Source organism: Tupaia chinensis, unplaced genomic scaffold (genome assembly GCF_000334495.1).
Source record: "Tupaia chinensis unplaced genomic scaffold, TupChi_1.0 Scaffold000026_1, whole genome shotgun sequence".
Lineage (NCBI taxonomy): Eukaryota > Metazoa > Chordata > Mammalia > Scandentia > Tupaiidae > Tupaia > Tupaia belangeri.
This window is the reverse complement of record NW_006159456.1, coordinates 1,097,395-1,111,816: the sequence shown is the minus strand read 5'-3', so window position 1 is coordinate 1,111,816 and position 14,422 is coordinate 1,097,395.

The following is a 14,422-nucleotide window of genomic DNA, read 5'->3' as shown; positions in this document are numbered from 1 at the left end:
GCCTGCTTTTGAAGGAGGAAGATGACAGGTTCTTTGGAAGATACTGTATTTTTAAAATGATTAATTATAATTTGATAGAAGAGGGATCCACTCTAGGGTCTTTAGCCACTGTTAGGGTTTGCCACCTATTGTAGTTATTGGTGCACATGCTCAATATTCTTATTAGACTATAAGTTTCTTAAGGTTGGGGACTATATTTTCTAGATTGCAGTGGAAAAATACAAGAAGTTGGAAGATGGACAGGAGCTCGTCCCATTAACACTAGTGGGGTGGTGAAAAGCTGTTTTTCTATAACACTTCTAATGATAAGATATGCTGTTGCTGAAAAGAAAGACTGTTATGAGTGATAAAGTAACTACTTGAAATTTACGAAGTCTTGGTTTTGAAAATAAGACTCTGGGAATAGTGTTACCCTGGCAAAACTTGACTCCCAACAGAATCCATTTGAGTGATTGAGAAATAAAAGCTCATGAAACTTTGGAAACACTTATGCAAATGGCATTTTGATGAGATAACTGTAAGTAGATCAGGAACACATGGATTAAATCTTCCACAAAATACCCCCTGGTTTAAAGAGTAAAGGTCCAGTGTTGTTGACATCATGGAGTTTGGGTTTTGCTGAGCTCTCGATCTTTGGAAAATCAGTTTAAGACTACCATCAGATGGATGCAGCTGTGGGTTTTTCTCAGCTCTGTGTTCGCGTTTTATGGCTTTCAGAGTGAAGCCAAAAGTCATCCAACCGTCATGGCAAGATGAAAGTCTGGAAATCTTTGCAAGCATGTTCCCAGGCAGACCCATCATAGTCATTGCCTTATATAGTTGGTACCTGCCTAAGGGCCAAAGTTATAAGAAAACTAATTTTGGAGTTTGTGTTTAGAGACTTCCCTGAGTCAGAAACTTCACTGGGATCTCTTAAATGAAAAAATTGGCCATTTCTGGCTTTCCTACAAACTTAAACTACTATTTAAATGGAAAATGAAACTCTCAAACATTTCTGAGCTCTTGAGCACAGTAACAATTGTAATGCTGTTTCGCAGTTCAGAAAAAAACAAAACAAAACAAAATCATGGGAAAGGACAAAGCAGAACTCAGTAATTGGTGACCTCCTCCACCAACTATCCCTCTCAAACATCCACAGGTTAACGGTGCTTCCTAGAGTCACTTTGTATTTTTGTAGGAGGTTGGGAGATGAAGGAAAGGCTTGGCAACTTCTCTAAGTTTCATATTTTTTAAATACAGGACAATTTTAGTGAAAAATAGTACATTTTACACTTTAGAAAGCAGTATTAAGTTTGCATGCACAGGATGACTGCATATACCATACATATTTCTGTAAAGTGTCTGAATATAAAACTCAAAAGCTCATACACAAAATGACTGAACATTTTCAAAAGCAGTGTCTGCTGCATTCGTATTTATGTTTTACCTAGATCTACTCCTATTTCCCAGGTCTCAAATCTGTCTGTACTTGATATCTATAAACTGAAAGAAAATCTTTTCCATTTAGGTTCAACATTTTTAAACTGTAATATATAAATGCAGAAGCTGTAAGGCACCATGTAAGAGTCAGTTTTGACAACATTGATGAACATTATTTTTATTAGTAGGACCTGAAATGTCAAGAGTATCCATACTACCATGAAGAAAAATTTAAACAGCTTGAGAATGCTTAATGCTTATTTGCATAAAGCTAATAGTTATTAGTTGCTCTTCAGAGTGACTAATCAGGGGGGCAAAAACCTTCAATGAAAGCAGATCTCAGGAGCTACAGAATACTCCTGAAATGGTAAGATTTTTCTTTTCTTCTTCTTCTTTTCTTTTCTTTGTTTTTGTAGGCTACTTCAATGTAGGCAATTAAAAAAGTTCTTGGAAAATGTGTATTAAAAAAACTATACATGAGTTTCAAAATTTTGCATCAGAATTAACTGTTGTTTTAATTCAATTTTCCCATGAATTTCTCGAAGGCCCCTTGTAATTTGGTTCAATCTTAATAAAGTCTTTGGACAGAAATGATATTTTTATATGGTTTGACCAAATGGCAGGGGAATAAACAGCAGGATAAAAAAATGCATCTGGTCACTAAAAATGCAAATTCCATGAGCCATTATCCCTTATGACCAGGCCCTGTACTAAACCCTTACACATATATTCTCTCTGATGTCTTACAAACAAGTCAATGAAATGCATACTGTTATTATTGTCCCCATTTTACAGGTGAAGTGATTAAGGAGCAAGGTTGGGTGACTTGTCGAGCAAGGGAGACAGATGTTATACTAATAATCATACAGATAAATTTATCTGCTTATTGCTTTATTTAATTAGATGAGTCATTAAGCAAAAATGATCAGAAATGAAATTGTTTTTTATGAGAATGACTTTCCTCTTAATTTTTCAGAAATAGAATTTTTCTCTATGCAATTTCTTCTAATAAATCTAGTGTTAGGACCAGCAGTTGGTATAATGGCTATGTCGCTGGACTCCCATGTAGTCAAATGTTGTTCAAGTCCCAGACCCGGAGGCTTAAACTCACGCCGGGCATATGTGCGTTCATGCCCAAGATCCCAAGAGGAGAATGGAGGAGAAGGGATTGCAGCGTGGCCATCCCCCCTGTGGAGGAGGTCTCCCTTTCTGTCTCTCTGTCTCTGTCTTTCTGGCGAGTGCACGTGCCCTGTAGCAAAAATCTCTCCTCTGCCCCCCCCCCCAAAATCTAGTGTCATATGTAGTGATCTTGATTACTTTCAGAATAAATATAATGTACCTTATACTTCATAATACATTGAAATATGATATATGGTAAATTATAGATTACATATTATATAGTAATATATTCTTTATTATATACTATATTGTAAACAAAATATTTACTTTCCTTCTACTTACAAGTTTTTAAAATGCTAGGACCAGTAGATGGCATAATGGTTATGTTGCTTGAACCATAGTTCAAGCCCTGGACCTGGTGACCTCAAACTCATGCTGGGTGCATGTGCATGCATGCTCAGAATCCCAAGAAGAGACTGGACAAGAGGGGATTACCATGGGGGGGGTGACCTCTCACTTTCTGTCTATCTCTCTCTGTCTCTCTAGCATGCACACTTGCCCTATAGCAAAAACTCTCAAAAAAAAAATCTCTAAGAGGGGGGGTTGAGAGAATTTCTACTTTAATAACACTTCAAGTTTACTTCCTGCTACTTACTAATCAGAGTGTTTTGGTGATGCCATTTAAACTTTCAGAGTGCTGGAGTTTCCTCTGTAACAGTCTTTGATATCCTTTCAGGGTTATTGTGTGGCTCCAATTAAGCAATGTCTAAAATTTTTTTCATTAATTCTATATAATCATATAACTAACAAATATTCTTAATTTGTAGCTTATAAATAAGTAAATTTACAATGGAATGAAATGGTCTCACTGGGTAATTAAGCTTTGATTTTTAGTTTGGGAGAATGACATATAGCCTTTGTGATAGCTTGTCAAAACTTTCTATATCCCATTCAGAAATTCATGATGTATTCAATATTAGTCTGTGTTCAACCTACTGCTCAAAGCATAGTGACCCATCATGGCAAAATGTTACATATCCACCCTCTTTGAGGGACTCATCGGCAAAGCATGAACATGCATAATGATAACACAAAGTTCAATGCCATGAGAGGTTGGGAATCAAACCCAGTTCTGTTGCTCTTTTGGGTGAGGAATGAGAGATAGTAGATTTCTTCCAGTTGGTAAGAGCATAAAGTTCAGGAATGTTTTATGAAGCAGGAGGGCTTACCTGTACACTGGGCAAAATGGTGTCATGTATGTGTGAGTGCTGATGGTGAGGAATAAAGAGAGAATGGTGTTCTGAGAGAAATGAATTCTGTGAACAAAGATGTTGAGGCAGGAAAAGTTCAGTCTTCTCTTTCTCAAACTATGGTCGGGGGATTTCCCAATTTAACAGATTAGCAATTGCATGTTCCTTCATGAGTTCTTGTGGGGAGGAGATATGTGCAAGCTCGTGGATTTTCATTTTTATAATGACTAAGAATGAATGATTACTGACCAAGTAACTGAATGACTAAAGATGACTAATATTTGGTGTATATACACCAAAATTTGTAGGTTACTAGAATTTCCTTAGGTCTATAATTCCATATTTTACTAGGGAGACTAAGTGCCAAGATTGAGTTTCTGTGTCTTTGTACATATCCAGTGCTTGGAAGTTCTACCCCCCAATTTCCTCCAGAAGTAAAATAGTTATTTCTGCAGCTTAGATATTATCTTAAGTTGATTTAGGTTTTCAATTTTTGCTTTTCTATGTTTAATTATTTTCAGATTTACTCTTGTCTTATTTTTGATTCTTATATAATTACTGGGCTTTTACAATTTTGATAGCTAATATATTTTTCTATGTATCTTATCACTAAGTTCTAGTCTCCTTAACAAAGCAAATAGGTGATAAGATGAGGCTATGTATTCTCTCCCCTACCATTATATGTTTCTCCTGCTCTGTGCAATGTATTTGTTTCTACACCTTGTTCTGCTGTCCTTAGGTATATCTTCTTATCTTTAGGGAAGAAAGTTGATGTAAAGGAAAAATACAAGATCAGGAGCTGACTAACTATGCCTCAAGGAGCAAACCCAGCATATGCCTGTTTTCCTAAAAAAAGATTTGTTGGAACCCAGCTTTGCCAATTCATTCACTTGTGATGTGCAACTGCTATTGCAAAACAATGGTGGACTTGAGTAGCTACAACAAAGTTTCAGAAATCTTAACAGCTTACTAGTTGTCTTTTTTTTTTTTTGAGAGGTTTTTGCTATAGGGCACATGTACTCACCAGAAAGACAGAGACAGAGATAGAAAGTGAGAAATCACCCCCCCAGGGGAGATGGCCACACCGCAATCCCTTCTCCTCCATTCTCCTCTCAAGATCTTGGGCATGCACGCACACGTGTCCATCATAAATTTAAGCCACTGGGTCTGGGACTGGAACCGCCCTCAACTACATGGGAGTCCAGTGACATAGCTATTACGCCAACTGCTGGTCTCACTAGTTGTCATTTTACAGAAAATATCTTCTTACTCCTGCTCTAGACTATAGGACAGAAAACCATTTAACCATTTCCCAAATGGAAATGTGATAATTCAATTTGGGTAAAAAAATGATATTCAGGTGTTTCTTTCTCTTTTTAGATTTTTGCCATAGTGTGTATGTGCTCACCAGAGAGAGACAGAAGGATACAGAGAGAAGAAAAGTGAGAAATCACCTCCCCGGGAAGATGGCCGCATTGCAATGCCTTCTCCTCCATTCTTCTGCTGGGATTTTGGGCACACACACATACACACGTGACCTGAGTGATTTTCAGTCCATCAGGTCCTGTATTCAAATTGTGGTTGACCATGTGGGAATCTAGCACCTTAACTACCATGCCACCTGCCAGACCCAAGTATTCAGGTGTTTCTAGCAGGTCACCCAGGTTGTGTTAACTCACCAAGTGATTCCTTCGAAGCACAGTCAGTTGAATACTTCAGAAAATATTTGGTGTGTATATAGACAAATCTATTTCATCCAGAAAGGGTACAATCAAATCTTCGTTGATGAAAAAGCAATATACAAAATGCAAATGATTAGTTAATGAGTGATAATAAAGATCCCCCATATAAAATTAGAAATTCTTTAACTTTTGAAAGATTTGACATATTTCTATATTCTTCCTTTATATCATTTGGAATCACTCTAAATATTCTGTTTTGTGTCGAAAAATTCCCCCTGTTCTCCTATTATTCCAGCTCATCTCATTTGTCTTATATATTTATGTCTCATGGATATATACTTGTATGTTTTCCTTTTTTTTTTTTTTTCTTTTGGAGAGGTTTTTGCTAAGGGCATGTGCACTTGCCAGAAAGAGAGAGACAGAGAGACAGAAAGCAAGAAATCACCACCCCAGTGATGGATGGCCACGTTGCAATCCCTTCTCCATTCTCTCAGGATCTTGGGCACGCATGCACACGTACCCAGTGTGAGTTTAAGCCACTGGGTCTGGGACTCGAACCGCAGTTGATTACATGGGAGTCCAGCGACATAGACATTTTCCAAACTGCTGGTCCCTATGCTTGGATGTCTTCTAGGATAACAGATGTTTTTCAATGGCTTTGAGGACGAATAACCATCTTTGGAGTTGGGGCCGATGCTTGAGTTTTATCAGCAGAATATTATGGAGTCAATGTGCTAAGCGGGGCATAAGTATTGTTCATTTTCAATAGTAAAGATACTTTGAATTCAACAACCTTGTATAGAAGGATCCTCATTTTGTTCACTTATATTCTGATTTTCTTATAGTGATTTTGCTGACCTTTACCCTGAAAAATTTTATAACTCATTGTATTTAATAGCAGAAGTTCCGTCTTTTGGAGAGTTTTTTTTTGCTATAGGGCGCGTGCGCTGGCCAGACAGACAGAGACAGAGAGACAGAAAGTGAGAAATCAACCCCCAGGGGGGATGGTCACACCACAATCCTTTTCCTCCGTTCTCTTCTTGGGATTTTGGGCACGCATGCACACGTGCCCAGTGTGAAGAAGTTCCGTCTTATAATCATGCTATCTAGCTCTATAGATGGGTTGGATCAGATGTCCCAAATGGTTAATAAATTGAACTTATTCATTCTAAAATTATTATTTAAGGTTTACACCCTTTACACCAAAATTGTGAAATATTTTAGATCATATGGGGGGGAGGTGATATTTCTAGTTTATTGGCCATGCCAAATGGCCTAGCAAATTGTTTACTTCTCACTTGAATTTTTATTTGAAAATCCAAATTTCACAACCAGTCCAGATTTCCCGGGGGGTATTTGCTTAAAGTGGAGTCCATTTAGAAATCCTTTTTATATTTCTAAATTAAAAGAATGAAGTTGCTTGAATCAAAGGTCAGACTAGATGTAGACTACCATGAATGATTTCAAAAACATGCTGCATGTACTTATATGAAATTCACCATTAGAATTAATTTATGCAGCTTAGAAACTTAGAATTTATGGTCATAGGGTTTTGTAGTTAGGAAAAAAAATTATGCCACATTAAGAAATAAATATATGGTCCTAATTATTGTGCTTATTTCTGCTCCCTGAGATGTATTTTTCCATGACTCTTCAAGATTTCTTTTGCAGGTAGTCAGCAATTTTAGTAAAAATTGGCAAAATCATACAAAGGCAACAATGCCAAATTATAAGACAGGTCACTGAAGGAAAAATATTAAGCTATGGGTAGGCAATTTATGGAATTTACAAAATTATTATCAATGTTGAACCACTGTGAATGAGACTGTGGATAATATTAAGGGGAATGGGTAGGTGAGGTCTACTTTCCAAGAACAGCTTCCAACACCAGTTCAGGAACATAGGGAACTGAGACTACCCTTGCTTTTGTAATATAATTATTATCTTTGCTTAGGATTATGAAAAAATAGAGACTGTAATAAAAATACAGTGCAAATTATTAGGGTAAATATTTTTATTATAACCTTGGCTCATAAAGCAATATCTCTTTAAACATTTTATTTGGTTAAATTAAATCTTGAACACTGTAATTCTGAATTTTAACAGGCTTTTCAAAAGCCTTTGGGGTAACAAACGACATTTTAGCATGACAGGTTATCCATCATGTGCTATTTGGCATAGGTGTTCTTAGCATCATAAGTCAGCTTCTTTCCTCAGGGAGTCTTTGCTCCAAGTCTTCCTGCCTAGATCTGTGGTCCTCTCCCTGCTGAAAATGTCCCCTCTGTGAACCGTGTTCAACTTTCATAGATAGTAAAGGATGAAGAATAGAAGGTGGTATGTGATTTCCCTAGCAAGGGCAACTGGTTCCTATGATTTAGGCCTCAGTTTCAAAACAATCAGAGTTTGTGAGGATTTAGCATAGAAATTAAGAGTGATTAGGACTTTTTAGAATTTGGGATTCTAGTTGTGACATAGTCCCTTCTCCAGACTCTGTAAGTGTACAACTAAGGCAAGATACTCCAGGTGGTTTGCCTATGTGCCTCTTAACCTGCTATTGGTATAATGGCCTGGGACACCTATGCAGAGGCTGGACACCCATAACAATACAAAACCGAGGAGAACACTGGTCAGCCTCAGAGGGGAAACATCTATGCACTTCCTTTTTTGTTTGTTTGTTTTTGTTTTGTTTTGTTTAAGAGAAATTTTTGCTATAGGGCAAAACTGTGCTGCCTTACTGGAGACAGACAGAAAGACAGAAGGTGAGAGATCAACCATTGGAGGGGATGGCCATACCACAATCACTTCTCTTCCTCTTGGAATTTTGGGCATGCACGCACACTCACCTGGTGTGAGTTTCAAGCTGCTAGGTCTGGGACTCAAACTGTGGTTGATTACATGGGAGTCCAGCGATGAAACCATTACACCATCTGCTAATCCCCATACACTTCCTTTGATTCAGCCAATAATGTGTAAGCAAATGGTATGGAAGTTAAAGCATGCTTATATATGTGTATGTATATATAGATGCATGCATGCGTGTGTATGTGTGCGTGTGTGTGTGTGGGGTAGAGCTTAGAAACTCAAAGAGGAACCAGAGCATGGACTAGCTCTGGAGTCTTCAGAGCATAGACCCAGTCACTGCTTTCTCTAAGTAATCAGAAGAGGCAATATCAAGTACAGAATATTCACTCAACAATGAATACCTGGAACTAGTGGGGCTGTCCATTCACGAGATAGCTACCCACCTGTTCATCTTAAGTCCTGAGAACTAACTCCCAATGTCTGGGCAGGGTAGGGACTAAGGATGAAAAGGTATGACTTAGATATTTAGTTGGGGACCACCTGGATTTTCTCTCTCTCTCTCTCTTTCTCTCTCTCTCTCTCTCTCTCTCTCTCTCTATATATATATAAGAGACAGAGATACAAAAAGTGAGAAAACACCCCCAGGGGTGATGACCGCACCACAATTTCTCCTCCTCCATTCTCTTCTCAGGATTTCAGGCATGTACACACACGTGCCTGGCATAGGAGTTTTAAGCCACCATGTACGGGAAGCGAAAAGGGATTGACTATGTGGGAGTCCAGTAACAGCCATTACACCATCTGCTGGTTCACTTTCTCCCAATTTTAAAATCTTCAAACAGTCAGAAGACAGTTTAGCAGTTATTTATAAAACTAAACATGCTCTTACCACATGATCCAGAAATTACAATTATACTCCTTGGTATCTACCCAAAGAAGTTGAAAACTTTTGTCTTACACATAAGCCTCTACCAGGCTTATAATTGCCAAAAAACTTGGAAGAAACCAAGATGTCCTTTGGTTGGTTAAGGGCTACATAATCTGTGGTACATCCCGACAATGAAATATTCAGTGCTAAAAAGAAATGAGCTATTAAGTCATTAAAAGATATGGATACACCTTAAATGGATATTACTAAGTGAAGGCAGATAATCTGAAAAGACTCATACTGTATGACTCCAATCATCTGACATTCTGGAAAAGGCAAAACTACAAAGATAGTAAAATGATTAGTGGTTGCCAGAGACAAAGAGAGATGGAGAGATAGATAAATAGGCAGAGTGTAGAAAGGTTTTAAGGTGGATATATGCCATTTTACATTTGTCCTAATTTGTCCATAGAATGTACAAAACCACGTGTGAACTCTAATGTAATCTGTGGACCTTGGGTGATGATAATGTCAATGTAGGTCCATCAGTTGTACCAAATGTATTGTTACTACTCTGGGAGTTGGGGGTGTTGATAGTAGAAGAAGCTGTACATGTGTGGGGCAGGAGGTATATGAGAAATCGCTAAACTTTTTGCTCAAACTGCTCTGAAATATAAAGTCTATTTTAAAAATACCCTCAGTCTTTAAATAAGACTTAGCCAGAGCCACCGGGAGGGACAAGAGCCAGTGCTGGCAGAGATGAGGAGGTTCAGCTTCTCACTGGGAGTAGAAAGCCTAAGGGGACTATTATTCATGCAGAGGGAGTAGCTTTGTGTGTGGGAATTACTGTCCTTTATCTTTTATCTGTGAAAGGGAGTTGCCCAATTCTGGACAGAGACTCAAGGTCCATTCCCTTCCTGGGGCCATTAGAATGGGAATAGATTTACAAGCAGAGAGAGAAGGGTAGCTCCTGTTGATAGTTCAATTTGTGGCTTCCTCCTGATGCTTTCTTTTCTGATTCCAAGTAAGTAGCCAACCATTTTGGATTTCTGTGTCCCTGGAATTTTGTAAGGGGAGAATACAGAAACTGATGAAGTCAAGGTTGTATTTGTCCTGTCAACTGCGATTATTTACATAAACTTGATAAATGCCATGGGCATAAGTGATATTAGGGGAGAGCATCCAAGATCCTCTGTTGAAAATGGAGATACTGGATACTGGAAAGGTTGGAAAGGTCATGGCATCTACTCAGTGACAGCACTGGGGCCACTAAGCTCTGCTTCGTGGCAGCACCTTGGGTACAAGGCAGAGTCCCGGAAGAGACTGCATGGCAGGTCTTGGAAGGCTGCACTTTGGGACGTTATTTCTTGGCAAAGATTCTCTTGTTACAAGTATGGGAATGAAACTGTTAGAGCCACAGAGGATGAAATGTCCATGCAGGTGATTCAGGAAGTTGGATTGTGTGGGTATAAGACCCAAATGCAGGAACAGCAGCAAGCCTGATTCTTTGTCTCATGCTCATGAAGAATTAGTGATGTGGACCCGGAGAAGAAATAGTAAAGTGGAGAGTTTATTAAAAGAGGGAAGGAAGATCAGAGCTCCCAGGCAGGAAGTGGGTCCCAGAAAATGGGTTGATAATGAAAAAATGAGGCAAGGGGTTCTTATCTATGTCAAGGAAGCTTTGTTCAGGCTTCTTGTTTTTATTTAGGCTCGTTCAGTTGCTGAGAAACTGACCTACGTGAAAAGAGAGAAGTGAGAAGCGGTTTGCAGGACTGTATCACATTGAGGAGCTAGGCCAGCTCATTGACAAGTTTAGCACTGCTCAAAAGGAGCTCGCAGGGAATGAGCTGCCTACTAGCAGTGCTGCAGAAATAAACTTAATAGATGTAAATAAACCTTAAAAAAAGTTTCCACCCTCTTAATACCATCAAATAGCAACCAATTTTCAACATATAAATCCTGGGGTACACATTCAAACCCTAGTACATGTCCATTTCAGATAATGGTCTCTGTTACATGTGCATAACACATGGGTCCACTGCATTTAAGAAACCTCTTTGCAGCTTAACATAAATTGTTTTCCAAGATTTTACTTTTCCTATCAAAGTTTTTCAATTTTAGGATATTTGTTCAGTCCAATAATGACAACAACGCTGTAGTTATGTTAATAAGGTCACTGTCTCACAAAATAAAAACATTAGAATCTACATCTACACCACCCTTAAGGAGTGGAGCATAGCCCTTTACCCCTTAAGTGTGGGGCTGTGCATAGTGACTTACTTTTGAAGAATACGATTTAGAAAGGGAGAAAAAGAAGAGCCTTACAAACACTACCTCAATCATGTTCACAAGGTTATCATTAATGGTGACAAGTCATGTTGGTAGTGGGTGCCCTTGCTATGATGTGATGAAAATGTCACTTTACCCTTAAGGTCTTCCTCTTAAAAACAAATTACCCCTGTCTAATCATGAGAAAAACATCAAATTAGAGGACATCCTACAAAATTCCTGACCAGTAAATCAACAAAACTGTCAAGGTCATCAGAAGCAGGGAAAGTCTGAGAAACTGTCACAGCCCAGAAGAACTTGAGGAGATATGATGACTATTTTTATTAAAGGTTAACTTATTTATTTCACGGCTGAGTGTGAGAGGTACCCTCAACAGCATCTTCACACTGTAATCCTGCTCCCAGCCCTGCAGCCAGCCAGCCAGGTGTCAAGGTTGACCCAGGACGTGTATCCAGAGCTGCCCCAAATGGTCTCCAGCGTCATGCAGCAGCACCCCTACTGCCTACACCGTCACATGGGCAGAAAATGACTAAATTTAATGTGGTTGTGGGGCCAGCAGGTGGCATAGTGGTTAAGATGCTGGACTCTCACATGGCTGGCCATGATTCAAGTCCCAGGCCTGGAAGCTTGAAAATCATACCAATATATGTGCATGCATGACCAACATCCCAGGAGAAGTGTGGAGGAAAAGGACTGTGGTATAGCCATCCTTCCAGGGGGGATGATTTCTCCCTTTCCCTCTCTCCATCTCTGTCTTTCTCTCTCCAATGAAGAACGCACCGCACCCTGTGGCAAATCCTAAAAAAAAAGAAAAAAAAGAATAAATAAAATTTTAATGTGGTTATGCTGGATGGCTATGGATCCTGGAGCAGAAAAGAGATAGTAGGTAAAAACTAAAGGGATCTGAATAAAGAACAAACATCAGTTAATAATTTATTAATATTGATTCATTAATGGTGACAAATGTACCATATTAATACAAGATGTTAAAAATAGGGGAAATTGAGTGTGAGGCATATAGTCAGTCATTCTCTTTACTATCTTTTCAACTTTTATGTAAATAAAAATAGATTCCAGAATTCGAGCTAAATTTTCCAAAGTAGATTCACCTAATACTGTGCAGAAATCTTAAAAACTGGGAAGGATATTCAGACTGTTATAGGTAAACTGATAGTTTCTGTAAGTCGTGGAATCCAACCTTCCAGAATGAGATTTTATGATGAGTGAAGATTTTGTGTAATCCATGTTTGTTTCATAGAGCCAAATAAATGTAGATTTAAATGCTACTGTTTGTCCTAATGCAGATTTCATATTTTACAGAGAAGTATTTTTAAAATATAAGATTATATCCTTAGACAAATACAAGGCCACATAGCTAGTAAACTGCAAAATTAAAATTAGAATTGGACTCATCTTCTTTCCATTGTAGCATGCTGTCTACTGTTGAGGTGGTGTTATGTAATTTGGTAATTATTTTAATACTCTTTATGATCACAGAACAATTTTAATCTATGCTTAACTATACTAAAAGTCTTTGAAGTAATAAAACCCAGAATATACTTATCAGTTTTCTTCTCTTTTTGTGCCCATTTTTATTATATTATTTTTACTAATGATATACATGGATGTAGCAAAAAATTCAACTAATACTAGAAGGCTTACAATGAAGACTAGCATACCTCTGCCTGTCACTTTTACCTCCTTGTCCATTTTCTACAAGCAACTACTTTACACCCTGTCAGCTGACTATTCTACTAATTGCTTCCATATTGCTAAATTATAGAAAGATATAACTATTTCTTGATTTAAATATTTTAGATATCATCTATTGGCACCTTGTTATGATAGATAGAGATGTAACAATATCGCCCTCACTTTTCCTTTTCTATTCACTCAGTACCTATAGCATTAATCTTAGTAAATTCAGTAATAAGTGCTATTATGGGTTACAGTGTATGCCCCCAAAATATGTTGAAGTCCTGTCCTGATACTGGTGACTACAAGATCATATTGGAAATAGAGGTTTTCTAGATATAATAAAGATGAGATGAAGTCATTAAGATGAATCCAATACAAAAGGACTGATATCTTTAAAAGAAGGGATTAGCACCATGTGAAGCGATAGAAGAATGCCATGAGATGACAGAAAAAGACATGAGAGTGATACAGCCATAAGCCAAGGGATACCAAAGACTACTAATAATATCAAAAGCTAGGAAGAGTTACAAAGAAAATAAAATAGCCCTGCTGATATCTTGATTTTGGACTTCATGTTCCTAAAACTGCAAGACAAATTATCTTTTTTTAAAAGGCCTTTGCCATAGAATGTGTGAGCTTGCTGGAGACACACACACACACACACACACACACACACACACACAGAGAGAGAGAGAGAGAGAGATAGAGAGGGAGGAAAAGTGAGAGATCACCCCCCAGAGAGATGGCCACACCACAATCCCTTCTCTTCCATCGTCCTCCTGGGATTTGGGGCGCACATGAGAGCACACACACACACACACACATGCTCCTGGTGTGATTTTCAAACTATCGTGTCTGGGACTTGAACTGTGGTCAGCCATCTAAGAGTCTAGCACCTTAACCACCATACCACCTGTTGGCCTCCAGACAAGTACAGTTTTAAGTCACCCAATTTATGGTACCTTGTTTGGGTATCCTAGGAAACTAATACAAATGCTCAGCCTATTACAATGTAAACCTTTGTTCACTGAGAATCCAGTACTGATTCTTCTTTTTTTTTTTGGAGAGATTTTCACTGTAGGGCGCGTGCGCTTGCCAGACAGACAGAGAGAGACATAGAGACAGAAAGCGAGAAATCACCCCCCAGGGGGGATGGTCACGCTGCAATCCCTTCTCCTCCATTCTCCTCTCGGGATCTTGGGCACGCACGCACACGCACCCGGCGTGAGTTTTAAGCCACCGGGTCCGGGACACAAACCGCGGTCGACTACGTGGGAGTCCAGCGACATAGCCAT